The sequence below is a fragment of the Gossypium raimondii genome, chromosome 4 (genome assembly GCF_025698545.1).
Source record: "Gossypium raimondii isolate GPD5lz chromosome 4, ASM2569854v1, whole genome shotgun sequence".
Taxonomy (NCBI): Eukaryota; Viridiplantae; Streptophyta; class Magnoliopsida; order Malvales; family Malvaceae; genus Gossypium; species Gossypium raimondii.
Genome location: NC_068568.1, coordinates 9007575 through 9014358, shown reverse-complemented (window position 1 = coordinate 9014358; position 6784 = coordinate 9007575).

The window sequence follows — 6784 nt, the reverse complement described above, 5'->3', positions numbered from 1 at the left end:
GCTCGTTGGTGGAGAGGTGGAGACCCGAGACACACACATTCTATCTTTCATGCGGCAAGTGTACTATCACTCTAGAGGCGTACATTTATAGTTGGGGTTATCCGTGGACGGGTTAGTACTCACCAGGTCTATTCAGTCTGCTGATTGAGGAGCCGTATGTTTAGATCTTTTGGGTGCGATTCTAGAGACGATTTACTGAGGTCGGATTAAAATGCCTTGGATACGAAAAAATTTTGCAGAACTGGTTGAAGATTCAACTGAAGCCCAAAGAGAACGATATGCTTGGGCGTACATCATTTAGATCATCGGGGGTATCCTAATGTTGAATAAATCATGAAATCTCGTCCATCTAAGGTGATCGCCAAAACTCATCGATTTTAGAGGAGCAGGCGAACTCAGTTGGGGGTCCGCCGTGTTAGCGAAATTGTGCCGGAAAATGTGTCGGGCGACATAACCAGCGAAAATCAAAATTGGTGGTTGCCTTTTACTACTACACTCATGGCCTTGGTTTCGATTTCTATTTTTACGTCCTCGAGCGAACTACCCGTATACATTCCCATTCGTAACAATGTAAAATTCAGTAGATATCCTCACGATTAAATTGATTTAAATTTAAATTATTATGCTAATAAGTTATTTAAATAGGTGGAACCATGTATCGAATCACGTGGGATTATCTACCGAGCTTTAAGATATACGGCTTTTATTAGACCAACGATCGAAAGCGGAGGTATGTATTTATTTAATTTTGAACTATATGCAAATAACGTAGTCGATTTCTATTTAGTAGTATATTTAATTTTGAACTATATACAAATAATGTAGTTGAACTATATACGATCGGAAGCGATCGTTGTGGTACGCGGTCTCCATTTTAAGATCTGTTACGCAACCTGGGACGTACCTCTCCAGCATCTGACACCACTGTCATACCTCATTGTATGACGCGTCCCACCCACTATGCATCTTCTCCAATGTCTTCTGCTTTGCTATCCACACCTTGCAATACGAAGGCATGTAGTTGAATTGGCTACAAATATTTGTAATTAAAATGGAAACAACAGTCCTCAGATCCGCTTTAACTGTCGGTAGTATTATGCCCGTGGTCATATCTGAATCCAACTTCAGATGATCCTGTGAAACATCTGCAACCCCACGAGTACGTTAAATTAAGTGGAACTGTACCTAAAACCTTAATTAATAAAATCTTAAAAACCTAGTTGTACTGTACTAGAGGCAACATACGTATGCGGACCGATGAACTTTTTTATCGTCCATAACCCCGTTTTCTTCTTCGCAGAAGCCATGGTTATTCATGAGCATCTATCATATCATATTGCCCACTTGGCCTCGAATGTCTTAGATTTGGATTTAACAAGTGGAAGTTAACCCCGTTCTTGATGTTGTATCGCTTCAATGCAACAAGAAAACCATTTTTACTGGAAAACTCCCTACCCACTTCCAAATCACTAGAATCTAACGAAGGACATGCGTGGCCAGGTCTCCTGTGTGGTAGTTCTACAAACTCCAACCCGTCCCCTGTTGATAGATCAACATTATGCATATGAGCTGGGGGCAAGTACGCCATGAATTGTGGATCTACTTCTTCATCTTCACCCCATTCACCGTCTTCTGGTTTAGTTAGAATAGGCTCTGGTTCAAAAAATAATACAACTTCTGAACCGTCGGCACTGGGCTCCTGGGGTGGATCTATATCGGATTCATTTCCATCTTTATTCTCGAACCCACCAACATTTTCCATGTTATAGGTCCCCTCGTCGGTGGACATCGTAGGGAGTACATCATACCTTGTGTACGTGTTAGAATGTCAAAAATCACATGTCGATTCCCAACCACTATAAGTTATTGCCATTCCTTAGTAAGTATTCCCAACGTTGAACATCGACCCATCGAGATTCATGTCCCATCCACTAACTGAGTGTTGTACAGGGGTAGTGTATTCTGTTCTACTACCAAAACTCGACAGTTTAGTATTTTGGAAATAGGTCATGGATGATGATCCACTCACTTACGAGGAGGCTATACAGGATGTTGATTCCAATTTCTAGAAACAGGCTATGGATGCTGAGATAGATTCTATGAAATCCAATACAGTGTAGAAACTTGTAGACTTACCGATTGGAATTAAACCCATAGGGTGTAAGTGGATCTACAAGAAGAAGAGAAACGCAGAAAGGAAAGTGGAAACACATAAAGCTAGACTTGTAGGGAAATGCTACACATAGGAAGAAGACATCGATTACAATGAGACATTTTCTCTAGTAGTCATGCTCAAGTCTATATGCATACTCTTATCCATTTTCGTTGCTCTCGATTATGAGATCTGACAAATGGATGTAAAGACAACATTCTTGAATGACTATCTTGATGAGACCATTTACATGGCTCAACCTGTAATGACCCAAAATTCACGGGCATTGAAGAAGTACATTATCAGGCCTTTGTCTTAATGAAATGGGTTCGTAAATAATTATTAGAAATATTTATGAGTCTAGTAGTGTGTTTAATTAGGTTTTAATTGAGTGAATTTAGCTTACTTAAGGGTAATTACGAGAAAAGACTGAATTGAATAAAGGGAAAAAGTTGAGTTATAGATTAAAAGAAAATATAAATGACCAAAATAGAAATTATGCCATTTGTCCTAATTAAGGCGGCATAAGATTGTAAAAATCTTAGATTTTTACATGATTTAATTTATTAATATATAAATTAATTATAAAGTATATTATTAAATTAATTATATTATAAATATTATATTAAAAATAAATTAAATAAAGACAAATGTATGGTGATGATTTAATACAAGTGTATCAATAAAATACATACATTTGTAATAATTATATTTAATTATTAAATAGATATTTAAAAATTATTATATTAAATTATTGTTATAATAATAATAATAATAATAATAATAATTATTATTATTATTATTATTATTATTATTACTATCAAATAAATTAAAATTATGACAAGTAGATGGTGCTGGTAAATACATGTGTAATAATAATAAACATATGTATTTAATAATAAAATATGTATTGCTTATTAATTAAGTAAATATATATTATTATATTATTATAATTAAAACAAAATAAATAAAATGAAATGAAATGAAATAAAATAAAATAAAAAAACAAAAGGGAAAAGAAACAGAAGCTTTCGAAACAAAGCAGGAAAGGAGAAAAGAAAAGAAAATTAGAGTTTGAAGGTTTAAAGCTTTAATAGGTAAGTCACTTAAGTCATTTTCTTTTAATTTTGATGTTTTAGAAGCTTTAGAATAATGTTTTGTTGAATTTAAGTTGAATTTTGAAAGTTCTTAGGTTTTTGAATATAGTTCATGTTGAACAAAATAATGAGTTAGGGGTTTAATTGAATGAATTTTAAGTTAGAATTGATTAAAGGATTAAATTGTAAATTAGGCTATAAGTTTTGTGTTGTATATATTAAAGTGAAAGAAGTTTTAAATTAGGGTTATATTATGAACATTAGATAGTTAAGTAGAATATGGAAGGAAATTGAATAGAAATAAAGTATGAATTGAGTTAGAAAAGTAAATGAGTTAATTAGGATTAAATTGGAATTAGGGTATAAATTGAATAAAAATTCAATTATTTAATATAAATTGGTGTTGTATTAATAACGAAAAATTATTATTATTTTCGTAGCTAACAAAGAACCTGAGGCATCGGCATCGAAAAGAAAGAAGAAAGTTATCGAGGACTAAAATGGGAGATTTACAGTTTGTATTACTATAATTCAAATTACTTTTTCTTAAATGTTTTATATATATTTTATATTTAATAAATGAGTATAAGGTAAGTATTAATATTTGAGTTGAATGGTAATTGGATTGGATGGTGAATGTGTATGTATAATTGAATTGTATATTGATTTGAATGTGAAATTGAAATTGAATAGTGATCTTAAATTTGGTATGAAAGTGAAAATTTAATTGAGATTTGGAATACCCTATTAACTAGTCGGCCTAAGTCGGGCTTTGTCGATTAGGCACTTTATGTGTCGTATTTCAGGCACTTCGTGTCGTTTCAGGCACTTATGTGTGGTATATTGATCAGGTACTATGTACCGTTTTAGGCACAATGTGCCGTATTGGTGTGCTTGGGTTGGAATCCGTATATCCGTCAAAGTCTGGGTTTGTTAATAGGGTGAATAACCGAAATAGGAAAATTTTAAATGAATTTGATTGATTGTACTATTGAAAATGTGAGAAAGTTGAATTGTGTTTGTTAGAGATTGACCCGATTATGCTAGGAACAAGTAAAAATAGCAAAAGAAATTGAAAAATTGAACACACAAATTTAACGTGGAAAAAATCCTCCAAAGAGGATAAAAAACTACGGGCAAAGATAATTTTACTATAATGGTAAAAGAAACGAAGAGTACAAAAAGATGGAGATAAAAACTAAACCCCGAAAACAAAAAACCACCAAAACGTAAACACAAAATTCTCTAAATGTGTTATGAGTTCTAATATCTAATGGGTGTATTTCCTAAGATTGTAAAAGAGCCTATTTATAGGCTAAATTCATATGTAAAATAATAATAAAATAATCTAAACTAATCAGTGTTTGATTGAAACAAATAAATAGAGTTTAACTAGAAGATTATTTCTTAAATTTGACTGAAATAGGAGTCATACTTAACAAATCTCCACCTTGACTCATATTTCTACAACGCCATCTTTGCCAAAGCTCGCCACAAGCCTATCTTGAACTATGCAGGGAATTAACTGAGTCAAATCTGTACTTAGAAACTGGAAGACTTCTAGCCTTCAACTTGTACACTGCCAAATCAAAACTAACCCGGGTCTGATTTTCACGAACACAGTGCCCTAACTTTTCAAAACCTGCATCCAAAAGAGAATCTCTCTTAAACGAAATGGTCATACATTTTTCCCTTCTATGACCAAGTTGCCTCCGCTCCAAATGAGTTGACTTCGATTCTGTAACGAATGAGGGACGTCCGATTTCACCAGTCACTGTAGAACCTTCTAGAATATAAAGAATGCCAGTTCTTTTACCTTTTAGCAAAATGAGAGCTCAATGAGATACTTTAATGCCGCTCGACTCGATATTTATTCTGCATCCTTTCAAGTCTAAAATACTCAAGGAGATGAGATTCTTTCGTAAATCAGGTACATACCTGACATCTGAGAGTGTCCTTATCGTCCCATCGTATATCCTAATTTTAACAGTACTAATACTAATTACCTTACTAGATGAATCATTTTCCATGTGCACAACTCCACCTTCAACCGAACTGTATGTGGAAAACCATTCTCTATTGGGACACATGTGGAAAGAACATCCCGAATCTAGGATCCACTCGGACATGAGCTTGGAGTTATCGCTCGTTGACACTAACAAGAAATCATCACCGCTTTCATCGGCCAAATTAGCACCAGCTACATTTTCCTCGTTACTCTCAGCAGCTCTTTTATTTCGCAGTTTATAACAATCTGCTTTGACGTAACCTAACTTTTTACAATAGCAACACCTTTTGTTTCGTTTCTTTGATGCTATCAAAATGGAAGCTTGCCTAACTGCCTTGCTATCCAAATGAAGCTCATTGTCGAGTTTGTCTCTACTCAACAAATGACCCTTCACATCTTCGAACGAGGGTTTATCTCTGCCATAAATCAGGGTCTCCCTGAAAGACTTGTATAAAGGGGGTAAAAAGCACAATAATAGCATAGCTTGACCTTCATCATCAATATGAACCACAACATTCTTTAAATCATTTAAAAGAGTAATGAATTGACTGATGTGATCTCTAAGAAGCTCACATTCGTTCATGCAAAACGTAAATAGACGTTGTTTCAACACTAAACGGTTAGCTAGAGACTTAGTTGCATAAAGAGTTTCTAACCTTTTCCACAAGGCAGATGAGGTCTTCTCTATCAATACCTCCTGCAATACCGTATTCGCGAGGCACAACTGGATTGCAGACAAAGCCTTTTCGTCAAGCTCTTCCCATTTTATTTTATTTAGATTCTCAGGCTTTTTCCCAGTAACAACCTTTTTCAAACCAGATTGAACTAGAATTGCCATCATCCGAACTTGCCACAAATTGAAATTTGTCTCACCATCGAACTTCTCAATTTCAAACCTTGTTGCTGCCATATCTGAATGGGCTGATTTATGAAAATTGAATTAGCTTTGATACCACTTGTTAGAGATTGACCCGATTAAATAAGGAACAAGTAAAAGTAGCAAAAGAAATTGAGAAATTGAGAAATTGAACACACAAATTTAACATGGAAAAACTCCTCCAAAGAGGATAAAAAACCACGGGTAAAGATAATTTTACTATAATGGAAAAAGAAACGAAGAGTACAAAAAGATGGAGATAAAAACTACACCCCAAAAACCCCAAAACAAAGAACCCTCAAAATTCATATGTCAAATAAACACAAAATTCTCTAAATGTGTTATGAGTTCTAATATCTAATGGGTGTATTTTCTAAGGTTGTAAAAGAGCCTTTGTATAGGTTAAATTCATATGTCAAATAATAATAAGATAATCTAAACTAATCAGTGTTTGATTGAAACGAATAAGCAGAGTTTAACTAGAAGATTATTTCTCAAATTTGGTGAAATAGGAGTCATACTTAATATATTGAAATTGAGATTGGAAATGAAAGGCATGAACTTAATGTTCATGTAGTGATTGAAATTGAGACATATGATATGTGAATGAAATTGAAGAATAGCTAAAAAATTATATTGTTATTGTTAAT